The sequence below is a fragment of the Malus sylvestris genome, chromosome 15, assembly GCF_916048215.2.
Source record: "Malus sylvestris chromosome 15, drMalSylv7.2, whole genome shotgun sequence".
Taxonomy (NCBI): domain Eukaryota; kingdom Viridiplantae; phylum Streptophyta; class Magnoliopsida; order Rosales; family Rosaceae; genus Malus; species Malus sylvestris.
In genome coordinates, this window is record NC_062274.1 from 45,830,407 (window position 1) to 45,847,005 (window position 16,599).

The following is a 16,599-nucleotide window of genomic DNA, read 5'->3' on the forward strand; positions in this document are numbered from 1 at the left end:
TTGGTTGTCTACCTAACCCTACAATGTTATTTTCTAACATAGAATTCGTAGCCTTGTGCCTTCTATTAAGCTTTAAAGTAGAATAGGGAGGCTAACGTGAAGTCGTGTTTAAGGAGTTAATTATAACTTTATTTTTTATTTACAAAAAGCAAAATTATAACTACTAATTTATGGAGAATTGTATTTGGGTGTAGAGGGCCATAACCAAAGAAACCTTCCCCACTTCTGTAATAGTAGAACTGCTAACCCAACCAGCAGTTGCAGCAGCTTGCTGGCCTTCCAACACACAGAGCCTATGTCTGCTAATTCATCCCAAAACCCAAGTTATCACCAGACATTGATGGAGTTATTCTGGAGGTGCATGGTGTTCAGATTTCAGACTCAGGACACTACTAGTTTTTCATTGTTTTGCATTTACAACTAACTTGCCTCAAGGGGTTAATTAACCGACGCTTCAGTAACTTGCCTCATAAATCTCTATTAAATCAGAAAAATTAAGCATATAAATAAACTAATAAAAAGAATAGAAAAATAAAAAAACGAGTCACAAAAGTTACCGAAAACAGATTGCTTTGTTTATATATGTAAGCGGCAACCTCTACACCATTGTAAGAAATAAATATCTTAGCAGAAGAATTCCAGGACCTATTCACAAATGCTAAGGCTGATCTTCCTTAAATCTGTTTGCTTAATGAGTAAGGCTTCCCATTCTTCCTTGTATAATAAACGGACCCAACACTCCATTTCTACTCTTGAGCCATGCTGGAATTCGAGCTGAGTGTTGATATCCTGCTAATTATCACTACAAAAGCGTCGATGACTGTCAAGATAGCCCTAACCAAAGTAGGTATAACCTAATTGGATCTTATATCAGAGTCAGATGTTCATGGCGGTCTGTAAAGACAATACAGAATGCAAATCCAATCCACTTTTATATCTATTTGGACCCGATTTTACACAATCGACCCGAGTCATCGAGGCCGTTGAATGAGCATGATTCTTGACCGTCCGATAAGAAAGTGATAATATTATGATTTTTATTCATAATAATTATCTTTAAATAAATTATCTCAATTTTCTTGTACAAAATAGATGGGACACAAATCATAGCCCCCAACTTAGAAGCAAGCAGAATAGTCCAATTTAATTTGGTTTTGTTAGCAGTGTATTGTGTGGATTAGAGCAGCTCAGCCTAGGACTCTTATCACGTGGCATAGCCTAGGATTTAATGGTCTTGGATAATGATGAAATAAGAGGCCTAGGTAGGCTAGGCTTTTTTACATGGTGATGGATGTTGTCCGAGTTTCGAGACTATTGTTGGAGTTTTGATGATGAGATAAGAAGCCCAAGTGGGCCAGGCTTCTCATATGATGTGGTAAGCCTACATGGGTTTTTATTTTGTTTGAAAAGTCACGAATGTAAAGGATGGATATGGATCAGTCTTTCTTCCTAGAGTTTGAGTTGCAGTTGAACACTATCAGGCCGTGTCAAGCAGATATCCAACCTTATAAATACAAGATTTTGTGCATTGGAAAAAGCCCCTCTAAATCAACACACAAATTATCATGCACAAAACTTCTCAACAACTTTGAGATTTTATCCTCTTCCACTTTCTATCGCCAACACATCTTCAGTTTGGATAAACAACACTGTAAGGGTAACCGACAACATCTTTAGTTTGGATAAACAGCACTGGAGCCGTAGAATCAGCCAATCAATGAACACCTTCACCTTAAGTGACATTGCCACCTTAGGATCCCTTTTCATTTTCTTAATTGAATGCATCATGATAGGATTTTTTTACCACCTGTAAAAGTAGGGATAAAAACATTTAAAAATGTATTTGTAGTATAGTCGGCTCTAGCAAGATCGTTCTCCATAGGAATTGAATAAATAATATATGTTAAATCAAATCCTAATTAATTATTTAAAACAAAGTTTGAGAAAATGTTGATTTTATGATCTAAAATAATAAAAACAAATTTAATAGAAATAATTAAATAAATCGGCAAAATAAAATAAAGTAAAAGAAAATGTTTTTGAAAATTAAATTGTAAAAGCACTAGGATTCCACCATCACCTTAACAATCTCACGTAGTTCTTCCAATTACTTACGACTTACACATGCATATTTTGAAGGTTATGTTTTCCTAAAGTATGCCTAGCTACTTGGGCCCTCAACATAGATCATATATGAAACATGTAATCAGTCTGTGGTATTCAGATCAAATCTAAACATGCAAGACTTATTAAGCTTTGTGAAACCTTATGAAAAACTATGCAACCCTTAAGGTGTGGTATTCATCCTAAGTGAACTTGCACATATTAACCACAAGAAACCTTCGTCAATTTTAGAGACTGACCTCCGACCAAAATTGCATCAAATTACTTTTCTAAATATCATAATGGTGATCAAGCATTAAGACAAATAGATAGCTTAAACTAGCGATTAATAATTCAAACCTACATGCATAATATCATAAATAAATTGAAAAGAAATGACATATTCTTGCTAAGACTCGTGGTGTCGCCCTAACAAAAGGAAATTAGCTATGAACAATCATAAAACAAAATATTATTAAAAATATGGATAGAAAGCACCTTGAACAAAAAATACAAATTGTCAAAGCGTACCTAAGTTCTCCAAATTTTATGTGTTCTTTTTCTCCTATCTTTCTCCCTTCTTCAGAAACCCTAATGGCTAAGAAGCCTTATTTATATTGTTACAAAATAAAATCCTTACTAGAAAAGGTGTTCTAAAAACTAGAAAACATAATAGAATAAGATAACAAGGAAATACATTCCTATTATTCTAACTTTAGGAAATCTGCTCAGCCATAAATCAGCCACGTTTCTGGATCTTCAGAGCTTTAAAACAGACCCAAAATGACTAAAATTAAAGCTTGAGATGTCCCAAACATAATTCCAAAAGGCCTCGAACCCAAAAGACATCATCTTTGACGCCAAAAAACCCAAATAAGCCCAAAACGTCACTATGACAGCACTGCACGCTGCTACTTTATTACATCGCTATAAATAAACCGCGTGGTAGAAAAATCTGAAACTTTGATACGAGCTAATTGAGAGACTCACGAATAGCCTCCAATCACTTTGAAATACATCCGTTTGGCTACTATTTGCTCCATAAGAAGTTGAATGTCCTACCTTGCAAATATAATTAAAAATATCAAAATTCTCACAACATAACCAATAAATTAGTACTAAGAATAGGGTAAAATATATAGTATAATATCGACTCATCACATCAATTCAAAACCAATGATACATTGTCAAGGATATTCCTATTAGGAAAATGAAGCAGTTTTTTTTTTTTTTTTTTTGATCAAGGGTAATATCATTACCAACAAAGCAGTTTGAGTATCATGAACCACAAAAGATAAAACCAATTTCAATCCGTTCGCAAAAGTCTTAGTTATTAGCTAATAATGAACCGTACATAACCTAATTGACCGATAATCTTGAACTTCTGTCTTTGTGTGAAGAAGAAGAATAATTTCTGCTTTGACTTGGAGTAGTACTCTTTAATTAACATAATTAAAATGCCTCAATTGCAACCCCAAGTAATTTTGTCTTCTCAAATGGGAGGGATCATGCGGCGGCACTTCAACTCCGTCGCAAACTCTTTCACTTAATCGTAACCGCACATCGACGCCACCGCACATTCTTCATTTAATTGCGACAACAGTTGTGCCCAAGCAATTTATCATGCTTTTGCGTCGGCATGCTGTGGCAAGATCTTGACGGAAATGCAATTTTCTCTTGCAGTGATGCATATGTTGTATGTCCATTTCATTTGACACACAACTCATTATTTCTTCTCTCTTTCGCGTGTGAGAGGGTTCAAACTTAACCTATAACCTACCTTTCACTTCACCAATATAATACCATTTCAGTTAGGCCCATGGTCAGAAAACGCATACTACTCGACTGTAGACTGGAAGTCTTGTTAACGACTTTACACAGTGGACACATGAGATTCCAATACGCCACCTATATTAGCCCCCAACTATGCTATGGTACTGCTAGAAAAACTTATATAAAATTTAGGGTAAATTACATTTTATCCATTCAGGTTTAACTGCAATTACAATCTCATACAATATCTTCAAAACATTTCAATCTCATACATTACTTATCATTTCATTTCAATATCATACATCCGTTAAAAAATCTGTTAAACTGGCCATTAAGTGATGATGTGGAAAATATGGAGTCCTTTTTATTGACATGGCAAATAAAAATACTTAAATATTAAAGAAAATCAATTTAAAAACAAAATAAACTAAATGGGTAATGTTAGGGAGACTAATGTGCTGACTAAATTTTGTAAACTAAATGACATGTAAATTGATGATTAGATTATTACTTAAATCTTGATTAAAGTGATTATTTCTTATTGATCACACATTATTTAGTTTGCAAATTTAATCCACGTATTTAGTTTACCTAGCGTTACATAAACTAAATTAAAAAAACGGGCCCACCTTTATACCACAATCCTCATTGCACCAACCGTCCCAGCTTCCGTATGAAAACGTTCACTTCCGAATCCATGGCTCGATTACCATCATTGTCAGTTTCTCTATTTACCATCCTCACGATACTAACATCAGGTAATAATCTCTAATTCCAATTAAATTCCCAACTTTCTTACAATCGAGGTCCAATTTTGTTGATTTGTGTAAATTCAATTGAAAATCAGAGTTCACATAAGAATGAACAAACAAGCAGACGAACAACAAAGTACAAAAGTAAGAATATTATTAAATAAACAAGAGTATCGAAACGGCTACAAAACTCGTAAGACTACATCATGACTATCTTGTTCTATCAAACTAATTACAAGTTGTATTTACAGCGATACAAACCTAAGAAACCCTAATGCGTAAATACCAAAAATACCCTACTACAAATCAAATCAAATCTCTAATTAATTTTCTAAATAAACCTAATAAATTCCAACACCCTTGTGAAACTCATGGCGGTACACGTCATGAACTTGCCAACAAGCAAATGTGGATGCAAGCTCTGTTAGGCAGACACGACATGGCATACAAGATAAGACAAGCTACAGAAGGCGTACACGGCAAGACAAGTTGCGTTAGGATTTGACACAACAAGACAACCTTTCTTAGGGGGACAAGGCAAGACAAGCGAGCAATTCGAGTGATTCAAGCAAACAATGCAAACGAGCAATCTAAGCGGACAAAAAATCCAAGCAAGCAAGCAAACAATTCAAGCAATCAGTAGATTCCGGCAAGCAAGCAGACTTATAATCAGGTACACAACGTCACTCAAGTGTTTACCAATCTAAGCACTCGAGCAATCATTGCAGTAAACAACAACAGATTCAATCGTGTCAACCATGTAGGCCTCAAACAATCGTTGTGGTGGGGAACAACAAGCTCTATATACACACTTAACAAAAACAACCCTTCTAAAATACAATCCATATGGGCTCAATAATCAGCAAGTAGCAACCCACCAGGGTAGGCCTCTCAAAACAAACAACAAATGTTTCTTTTCCTTTATTTTTTCTTTCTTTTTCACACTTTTCCAATTTTTTATGGGTTTTTTTTCTTTCCAGAACATGAGTTTGGTCAGCGGACAGGTTCGTAGGTCAAGAAGTAGCGGTTGATTCTGCAAGAGGGCAGGGTTGTAGCAGGTGGGTCAGGTCAGTCAGATGTGGCAGCAAGGATGCTGGTACAATAATGCAACAGCGGAGTCAGCAGGTCATGGTGCGAACGACGAGTTCCTTTTCCTGGGTTTCAGTCGGAGTAGTGGTGGGTACTATGAACATCAGCGAAATCAAGCAGCGAAGTCGTGATTGTGGGGCGATAAGGTGGTTCCATGACCATGTGATGGTGATTGGATGTGGGAAAGAAACTCGGTGCAGCACAGCATAAACAAGGCTTCAACAATCTTTTCTTTTTTTGTTCTTTGGTTTTCTAAACAACTCAAAGGATTGAATCTACTATGATACCAAGTTAATAATCAGAGTCCACATAAGAATGAACAAACAAGTAGACGAACAACAAAGTACGAAAGTAAGAATATTATTAAATAGACAAAATGGCTACAAAATCCATAAGACTACATCGTCACTATCTTGTTCTTTCAAGCTAAATTACAAGCTGTATTTATAGCGACATAAACATAAGAAACCCTAATGCATAGATACCAAAAATACCCTAATACAAAATCAAATCAAATCTCTAATTAATTTTCTAAATAAACCTAATAAATTCCAACTAATTCAATCCATCTCTGGAGAGTCATCCCAAAGAGCAATTAAAATTTATTTTGCTTGGGTCATGTACTTATAGTGGATTGTTGCAGTCATATTTAGAATATGAATGTGATTGTGTAAATCCTAGTGTATCTAGGGATATCTTTGAATATTCCCTCTAGTAGTTATTATCCTATTAGAGTTGTAATCCTATAAGGGTAAGGATTTAACATATCCTACTACGATAAATAAAGACATAATGGGGTGATACAATACACACCTCATAATTAAATTTCTCTCTTCTCTCTCTTGCCGCCGGCCCTCACCCTCCCTAGTCCTAAATATAGTTCAATCAAATAGGCCTACAACATGGATAATATTGTAACTCATTTTGTGATACTAGAAACTTTAATCTTAGCTACGTAGGTCTGGAAAAAAGTTGCATTAGAAAGTGTGCATCCTTCTCCCCCTCCCGATGCTTTAGGTCATCTCAAATCGAAGAAGGGCCAAAGGACCATAGGTCAAAACATAGTCCGTTGACAAAGAGCTCATCTCCAACCGAGAGGGCCAAAGGGCCATAGGCCAAACATAACCCCCTCAATAATTTCTTATTTTAATTGAATTAATATGGTTAATTATTACTTCTCTTTCTCCTTCATCTCTCTTGTCTTGATTTTCCATTGCAATTCGTCTTGAGTTAGAAAATGGTCCATTGAAACACACTTTGGCGTAAAGAAAGCACAATAACGAAGAAAGTGTGGTATTCTTGCACTTACCACAAAGTCCAGCTTAACATTCTGACGCCAGTTGGGCTGGCCTAGCTAGAAATGGCCAGCCCGCTGGCTTGATTTGGGGGTTTTGGACCAGTGGAGCCCACAAGCCCTTTGGCATAGCCCTCAGTTGGAGTGGTTTTTGTGTCATTTCAAGCTATTTTTAGCCTTATGGCCGTTTGGCCGGGTTGGTTGGAGATGACCTTAGTTCTTACTAGGGCCGGTCATGAGATTTTTTAGGCTGGGGTGACCTCAAAAAACGTGCCTTAACTTTATGTAAGAAAAATGATTTGTTCTCAAAATAATTTATTTGATTGAGAGAATGAAACAAAAGGCTTACAAGTAGATAAGTGATGAGTTTTGTTTCTCTTCTACCTAAACTTTTAAAGTGTTTTTATATAACTCGTGAGGTGTTGTTTCTTATTTACTAACCTTGTCAATGTGGGACTAAACAATAATCATATTTTCGAGTCTTTAATTGATATGTATAAACAATGAATGAGCACTAAATTAAACCTAGTATCAGTTAAGACATGCATACATTAATTTCTTGAAGGCTAATGCTAGGGATACCAAATTTTTAATTCAAATTTTGTAAACCGTATGATGTGATTGTTGATGATTGGATTATTACTTAAGTATTGATTAACGTATTTATTTCCTATTGGTGACATGCATATCGTTTGCAAATTTGATTAAAATTTGATTTACGCATTACTCTTTGTTGAAGGTTAGACTTGAATTGGAATGAATGTCTAATAACTGCAACCCACATAGTTACTACTTGGTAATTAAAAATAAATTAACAACCAAACAGAAATCCGTAAAAATTGCACATAGGATTTCGAACTCAAGATATTTCGATAATTTTGAACAACATAAACCATTACTTCTAATTAAACCTCTTGATCATTTAGCCAAATTTTATAAATTTATACTTTTATAAAGAAATTTGTAAAAACTGGAAAGTAAAAAAACACCACTTATGGTTAAACTTCTTGATCATTTTGACCAAATTTTATAATTTATACTCTTATGAAAAGAAACTCGTAAAAATTTGTGTGTAAATAAACACACATACCCTTTCAAACCCGAGACCTCCTTGTTAATTTTAAACAGCAAAAACCACAAGTTTTAGTTAAATTTCTTGTTCATTTAAGCAAATTTTAAAAATTTATACTCTTATGAAAACATATATGAATATCCTATAACTTTGGTGCCTTATTTTTCAGGGCATTGGAAGGCGCCCAGCCTGTACTGGGCCTCGACTGGCCCTGGTTCCTGTTATTTTATGTTTGTAAAATAATGAACCTGTAAAGTGGTGCGTGCATAAACAACATCCCTCGAGTTTCTTGAATCTTACATTAGAATACTACAATAACGGTGCCGCCCCTCCCGCCACTCTCACTAAGTTCACACTCGACGGTGTTGGCGGGCTTGATTTCTATAACGTCAGCCTCGTGGACGGGTACAACCTCCTTGTGTTGAGGGTAGGCTATTGGAACCAAATTCATGCACCGCCGTAAGTGGTGGTTGAGTACAAACTCGAGTAACCTACAAAACAGTACACAACCATGAGTAACCTAAGACCGAATGAGGTGTGCCGACTAAAGACTCTCCGACATTCAAGTCAGTAAATGTTTGACTCAAGCAGTAGGCAAAAGAATTGAAGTGTTTAGATTGTGTTACCATAGATGAACCCTATATGAGTGTATTTATAGTGTGGGGAGAGAGACATTTTTAGGATAAAATCCTCGTTCTAAGTTGAGAATCTTAAAGGGTATCTAGAAGTTGATATTGCATCCTCTTAGGAGTTATGATTACTTGCGACACATGCCAATTCCTAGATTGTAGGAATTCCAAGACTTAAAGGATTTGATTGTGTCTATATTTGGATCAGATCACATGTCTTGCGAAACAAGCATGGCCATCCAACGGAGTCGCCTATTGCCCCGAAGTTGAGTGATGGTGGTACCGCTACTTTGTTTGATACAGCTCTGTTCGAAGTTGATGAGTCAATGATCGAACTTCTGAGGTAACTGTATTTAAATCAGCCTTACTCCGACCCTGAAAAATCACAGTCTCACAGTTGCCTCTAACCATTCATTTGAGAGGCAACCTATTCCCCTTGAGGATGGATTGTTACCCAAAGACCATGTCTCTCGAAGTAAGCTGGAACATGTACCATTTAGTCTTCAATCTTTATACATGTGTGATCTGATTCTTGGCGCTTTGAAATGAAGGCATTTTGGATTCAGACGTGCAACCATAAGATCTTGCACATGGGTCGTATGCACGAGAAATGAGAAATTTTCTCTGATATTCTTCATTAATTCCAACTGTCAAATTGAAGGATCCCAAAGCAAGTTGGTCTGAATTTGATGGCTAGGTGATTCTGTCGAATGACAATTATATATCCTTAGATCTTTTCATTCCACTTTACTAAAAACTTTCAAATACTTTGCTGTAAAAACAAAGACTTCAATTTCCTTGTCGTACCAGTTTAAAAAAAACCTTTGATTAAAGCTCTTCACATGGAGTCTTCAAGCAATAACCCTCAGTTAGCCAAGATTTCTCCTTACAACCTTCCATTAATGGGAGTTTGCAGCCTGCAAGAGGGTAAGGCATTTGTCGAAGATCACCGAGATATTTTAAATGATTGCAAAGTCTGGTAGGAACCAGGCCACAACATCTATGTTTATCTGCCAGCGTCATCTAATCCCCAGCGTCCTTGTACTAGAATCTACATAAGGTTCCTAGACCTAGGACTTCATTTTCCTCTTTCTGATTTCATGAAAAGTATTTTGCTATGTTACGACATAGCCATTTGCAATCTTTCTCCAGCAGCCTTCAGACTTATCACTTGCTTTGAAATGCTGAATCAGTGATATAGGGGGAAGTTGGACATTTAACAATCCAAGATGCTGCATAACATTAGGATAGGTTTTGATGGCCATTATTATTTAATAGCTAAACCTAGCTTTGTTTGAGGGTCGTACATTCAAGATGTTCCTTGTCATGACAAGTATTGGTATAATGACATTCTGGTTAATAATGGAGATTGGGTAGGAAGAATAGACAGAGTCAAGTTCAGAGCTTTCCCTTCTCACAACCCGAACCTCAAAGATGAGTTGGTCAATATCGGGGTATGTCGCCCGGAACTGATTCACCAAGCAATGCAAATTCCGACTGCGCATCGCAATTGGAAACGGCTTCTTTCCCCTGAACGCTTTACAAACTGCAAAAAAGATTCAACTATGAATCACTGTTTAAATTATTCCCATACCAGAGCCGAAATGGGTCGAGGCTTAAAACGCCCATAAGAAGGTTCGCCTTTCCAAATCAAAGGTTGCTTCGTCTTCAGGTCTAAAGAAGCAGAAACATTCTAGCAGTTCTTCTTCACAATCATTGATTGCTTCTCCACAACCCCAACTGTCAATTAGGGTGTCCTACCCAAGAGTCTCAGAAAAAAGGAAGAAATCTCTTTTCGGAGAAAAAGGCGTGTTGCTCCTTCAACATCTTTGATCTTTAGAGAACCTGTCCAATCATTTCTAGTAGGTGAACTACCTACTTTGCCTCCTCCGTCACAACAAGAAATATGGGCTTTGGGTACAAAATTAAGGACACAAATGAGAAGTTTATGTCCCTTTGCACACCAATAGGGTGAAACAATACATATTTAGTAAAGGGCACCACATATTTGTGCCCGACATTAAAAAGAATGGCACAAACACTTTATTAGGCACAAAAAATCATGACTTTTGTGCCTTACCATTTGGTACGCAAACAGGACGGGACGGAATGAGATAGAACAAGACTGGACGAAATGGAACAGAGGTTCCATGTTATGTTTGGTATGCGCAGGATGGAATGGGACGATTGTTCCGTTCTGCGTTTGGTAAGCTCATGGTAGAACGGAACCAAAAGGTTAAATGACTAACTTACCCACGTTCTATCTGTTGTTTGGTACAATGTTTGTGCATGGGATGGGACGGGACAATATTTTTTTTTTTTTGAACTTGTTCACATTTGAACACATATATACTACTTATCTATGATATGTGTTTTACACTAGCACATAACTGAAGATATGTTATGCCATTGATTCAAATAAAAATAGGAGAGGAAGCTGTAAAAGTGATATGCAAACACACAAGCCTCTTTAATAAAAACAAAAAAATTAAGTCAGGTTTTAAGAAAATGACTTAATTTGTACAACAATGTTGTGCAATGCAACTCATTTGCCTCCCATATCATATAATTACATAAACACAAACTGGAATTTCTCAGCTTCCAAAAAAAAAAAAAACTAGCATTTCTCATGAACTAGAGTTGCTAGTCTTTTCTTTGCAAAGGCACTAGTTCTGCTGTCTTCTTCATAATCATCGTCGTCATCATCTTTAGCAGCTAGTGTGGATTCCTCCGCAATTTTAGCAGCATTTCTTCTTGCGGCATCCAACTTGTAACGTAATTTCCTTTCAAGGGGATCATTCGAAGGTACAAACTTGGATGGGCGGGGAGCTACATCACCTAGTCCAAGCCTGCAAAATTCAATGAAGAGTTCTACAGAAAGTCAATAATGTCTCAATAACAGCCAATATTGGCAACTAAAGATAATTATACTTTCTTAAACCCAAAATAGATAAACAACCCTGCACATCAGTCAATTTTCATGCACAAGGAAAGTTAGCTTTTGAATATCAATGAAAGGATTGACATCAACAACATTGCAATCAATCATATAGTGCTTAGACTCCACGACACTCCATTCATAAGGATTTTCGACCAGATTGTTATGACATCTCTGGCAAAAACAGATACTCTTAACTAAAAGATTACAGAGATACCGTGTTGATGTAAGTGTTGTTTATCCCCATAAACATATAAAAATCATATAATCGTCAGAGTTATCATGTACCCAAAACAATCTCATTTAAAACAACTTGGGGAGGTTTCAAATTAGTTCAAACTTGAACCCCATTCTTTTCTTGTCTAAAAGCTTGCTGCAGATATTCACAACCCAATTACAAATGACAAATCAATCTTTTACAACAACATTTCTCTTCTGAGCTTATTCACTACACACACGATTAAGGCATTAAAGCCTGATTATGACCTTAGAATACCAAATCTTCAGATTAAGGAGTTAAAGCCTGATTACAAATTGAATCTCATTTAATTTTGAATCTAATTACAAGAACTTTGTGGTGGTTGACTGATTCTTCGATACTGTATATAGACTACAACCACAGGGATGATCTTCATTAACAAATAAACTATACTCAGACAATCATGGACCTCTGTGTGTAGAAGATGAGACTGCTCGTTTTTACAAAGGAATCACGCTGAAATATATGCTCCTAATTCCTAACCCTAAAATTCGATTTAACACTAAAACCCCTAATTTCTAATTTAATTTTCCAAATTGAATCCAATTACAATACCAAAATCTTCAAATTAAGGCATTAAAGCTTGATTCTGATCTTAGAAAGAAGAAAAATAAAGAATTAAGAAAAGATAGATACATGGGTCAATCTGCAGCCTGTCGCACACACGGAAGTGGCTCTGTGATGCTGCCTGCTGGCTGGGTGCAGTTGGGAGGGATGGAAAGAAGATGAGGAAGAAGGCTAAGGGAGAGGATGATGGGGAAGGCTACGAGGAAAAGAAAGGCAGTTGCAGATAGGGATGGCAACGGTTCGGTTTGGGGATGAAAATGCTATATCCATCCCTATAACCATAAAAATTAACCATATTCATAACCGCAAATTAACCATCGAGGATTATCCTTAACCATATCCACCGGGTAATGGGTTTTCAATCGGTTATCAGTTATATCCATCTTCATAAAAAAATTAAAAAAAAATTATATTCATCCAATTGACATATTATAAATTTTAGTAAATACTAATTCCGTCATTAAATAGCAACATCCAATTACAAAAAAACATAACAATATATTTGAAGTTGTTCATGATAACATGCACCAATTTCTTGATAGTGAAACTCTTGAAGATAGATGAATCTGATAAACTTGTAACATTTGATAATTGATATATAAAATGATTCAATGAATTAATTTGGTTGAGTATAACAATAAGAGTATTGAATTGATGAGGTTGTTGGTATGCCCCATGCATGGTGCATAATAAAGATAGTATAGGGTTTGATGCATGCATAATGAATTAGTATAGGGAGGGTTCGGTAAATTGAATAAAATTATATTATATATCAAATATATATATATATATATATATATATATATATATATATATAATATTCGGGTCGGATTCAGGGACGGATACGGATTGGGGACCCCTATAACCGTATCCAAAACCATAACCGAATAAAGTTCACGGTTTTTCCCCATATCCATACCATATCCAAATTTTCATATCCAAATCCAATCCATTCGGGCGGTTATCCACGGTTATCGAGTTTAACGATTAGAATTGCCATCCTTAGTTGCAAAGATGGAATGAAGATGAATGGTGTAAATATTGAAAAAGATAAGGGGCATTTCTGTCTTAAAATGTTATAATTTTGTGTTCCACGAAGGTGGAACGAGTCGTTCCAAGAAGGTGGAACGAGTCGTTCCAAGGGGGAGGTGGAACCAAAATTCACCCAAAATTTGTTATGTGGGACAGCGCGTTCCACCCGTTTTAGGCGCACCAAACATAGGATGGAACGCTTCATCCCACTCCATTCCGTCCTGTCCCACGTACCAAATGGTACCTTAGGTATCGTTTGGTACGCAAACAGGATGAGACGGAACGGAATGGGACGGGACGAGACAGGATGGGACAGAATGAAGGTTCCATGTTATGTTTGGTACGTGCAGGACAGAACGGGACGGTTGTTTTGTTCTGTGTTTGGTACGCGTTGGATGGAACAGAACCAAAAGATTGAATAACTAACTTACCTCTATTCCGTTTGTTGTTTGGTACAAAGTTTATGTGTAGGACGGGACGAGACAATTTGTTTGTTTGTTTGTTTTTTTTTTTTTTTTTTTTTTTTTGAACTTGTTCATATTTGATCACATATATGCTTATCTATGATATATTTTTTACGGTAGCACATGACTGAAGATATGTTATACCATTTCTTGATTGAAGACATGGCAGAAGAAGCAAAAAGAAAACCAGTGGCAGAGAATTTAGAGACAGAAAGTGAATGACTAAAGATTGTATTCCTTGAACAATGAATGAATTACAGACAAAGGTGTTTGTTATTTATACAAGTATTCTTTGCTTCACTCATAAGCTACTAACCAACTAACTTCCTTGTATCCCTACAAATCCCAACAGACTAACAGCCTTCCTACAATCTGATGTGTAACCTTCATGTTGATGTGTCTGTAGAGCCATACTGATGTGTACATATCAGTTAACAGACCCATGGCTTGAAGAAATAACTTCATGTTTCTTGAGTATTCATCTAATAAAAGGCTATTTGGGACAAGCCTGGATCTTTAAGATAATCTAATGTGTTGCAACAACATACATGGAGACCTATAAAACGAAAAGCAAAGAGCATTGGTAAGTAATAATAAAACAGAAAAACTACACAAATTTGTCAGCAAGCCATGAATGACCAATCTCGTGATAATTCCAAATCATGTTTTTTTGTTTTTTTTTGTTTTTTTTTTCAAACGGTAATTCATTCAACACTTAAACGTAGAACTCCCATATACAAGGAGGAGAGATGAGCAGATGAGAACACCAAATAAACTTCAACATACCATCGTTTACAATCACACACACTAGTAAAACTGCTTGCAAGTCACAATCTTTCACATAGTTTTTCCTAAACCGCATGCATGCTTCCCTCCTAGCAAAAGCAGTTACAAACTTACATGATGTCTGACATGGTTAAAGACAAGGGCAACTTTTACAAAAGAGACCATTTAATTATTGAGTTCAATTCCATGAGAGCAAATGTATGCAAGCTTTCCAGAATTAGTGTCCATTAGCTTCCACATGTCTTTTTAATGTCAGAAATGGACTTTTTTTTTATTAATATACAAAGACACCATACAAGTTTTCGTGCCCTCTAAAATAATAATATTTAAACAAAAAGAGGTTTTTGTGTCCATTTAACACTCTCTCTCCTTTGTTAAAAAAATAACACACCCTCTTTCCTTCCGCCTCTCCTTCTCTTTCTCTCTCGCTCTCCTCTTCCCTTTCACAACCCTAACCTCTCTTCTCAATTCCTCTTGCCTCGCATATCTCTCTCTCTCTCTCTCTCTCTCTCTCTCTCTCTCTCTCTCTCTTCCTTTCTCAATCAACCCGAACCTCTCTTTAGAGTATTTATCAAATATAGCCAAATATTAGCCTCTAATTTCAAAAATGTCAGTTTTTATAAAAACTTTCAAATATATCCAAAATATCACTTAAATAGACACAAATACCCTTAATTCATACAAATAATTAATTGTTGATTAAAATATTCTTGTGTGATAATCAAATGGTGCTTTCACTAATTTTTCTAATATGCACCCAAAGAATTTCTATTCCGTAAACCTTAAAATATGCTTTTTGCACTTTCTAAGAACACCACAAATCTCTCATTCACTACCATAGTCAATGATAACCTTCAAAACAGAATCCGGACATGGACAACACTCTTAATAATGCAAAGGTGTGGAAAATTAAATATGAAGCACATATAATCCAAAGGAAAATTGAGATAAATAATGTTACAAAAATTGACAATTCATTCTTCCATAAATATTCAATCGAAGGAAGAAACTACAAAAGCAAAGAGAAAACGTAGACGAGGAAAAGTGAAAAAAATTAACCATCTACACTCGTCTTCGTTTAGGGGTGCACATTTCTTCACCAACAGTCGATCCCTACTCCTCCAATTTTAAGGTTTAGTTGTGAGAACTCTTCATCAAATAGGGTTTTGGTTTTTTCAATTTATTAGGTTTAAAACTTAAGGGTATTTGTATGTATTTAAGTGATATTTTGGATATATTTGAATTTTTTTTATAAAAACTGATATTTTTGAAATTAGAGACTAATATTTGGCTATATTTGATAAATACTCCTCTCTTTAACCTCAGGCTGTCCTCGTCAACCACATCCTTGTTGGAAAGTATTATTATTTAGATTTTATTTAATATTTGGTATTTTGGGCTTAGCCCGTTAGTATTAGGATTTCGTTTTCTGACTTATTAGAGTTATGTTAGTTCTCTATATATATGATACTTTGTAGCTCGTAGAATAATAACAAGTTAGTCACAATGTAGCCTCTTATGGTTTTGTATATGTTTCGGCATTATCAGTTTGTTTAATAATATTCTAATTATTTTGTTTCTTATTATTTTATAGTCTTGTTCATCGCACACTTTGATATTCAACTTGGTATCAGAGTAGGTTTGATCATTTGGGATCAGTCTGCTTTGGTTTGGTATCAATTTGTTGGTTAAAAATTGTTTGGTTTCGTTTCGGATCTTGATTAGGCTTCCGCTTATGTTCGATCTGGTGAATGCATGTTTGTTTTCTGTCTCCGTTTGGAATCGGAACTGAAACAGCGGCCAGCCGTGCCGTAGTCTGAAGATTGAATTCATGAAACGAG

At 35.8% G+C, this 16,599-nt stretch overlaps 1 long non-coding RNA gene across 1 annotated transcript; it reads right to left on the minus strand.

The window, feature by feature from the left end:
- Window positions 1-11,163: 11,163 nt before the first annotated feature.
- LOC126605244 (uncharacterized) lies at window positions 11,164-12,707 on the minus strand. The gene is made up of 2 exons (XR_007616875.1): window positions 12,546-12,707; window positions 11,164-11,561 (listed from the first exon to the last, which is right to left on the minus strand). It is a non-coding gene; the product is annotated as an uncharacterized LOC126605244 (long non-coding RNA).
- Between the last annotated feature and the right edge of the window lie 3,892 nt (window positions 12,708-16,599).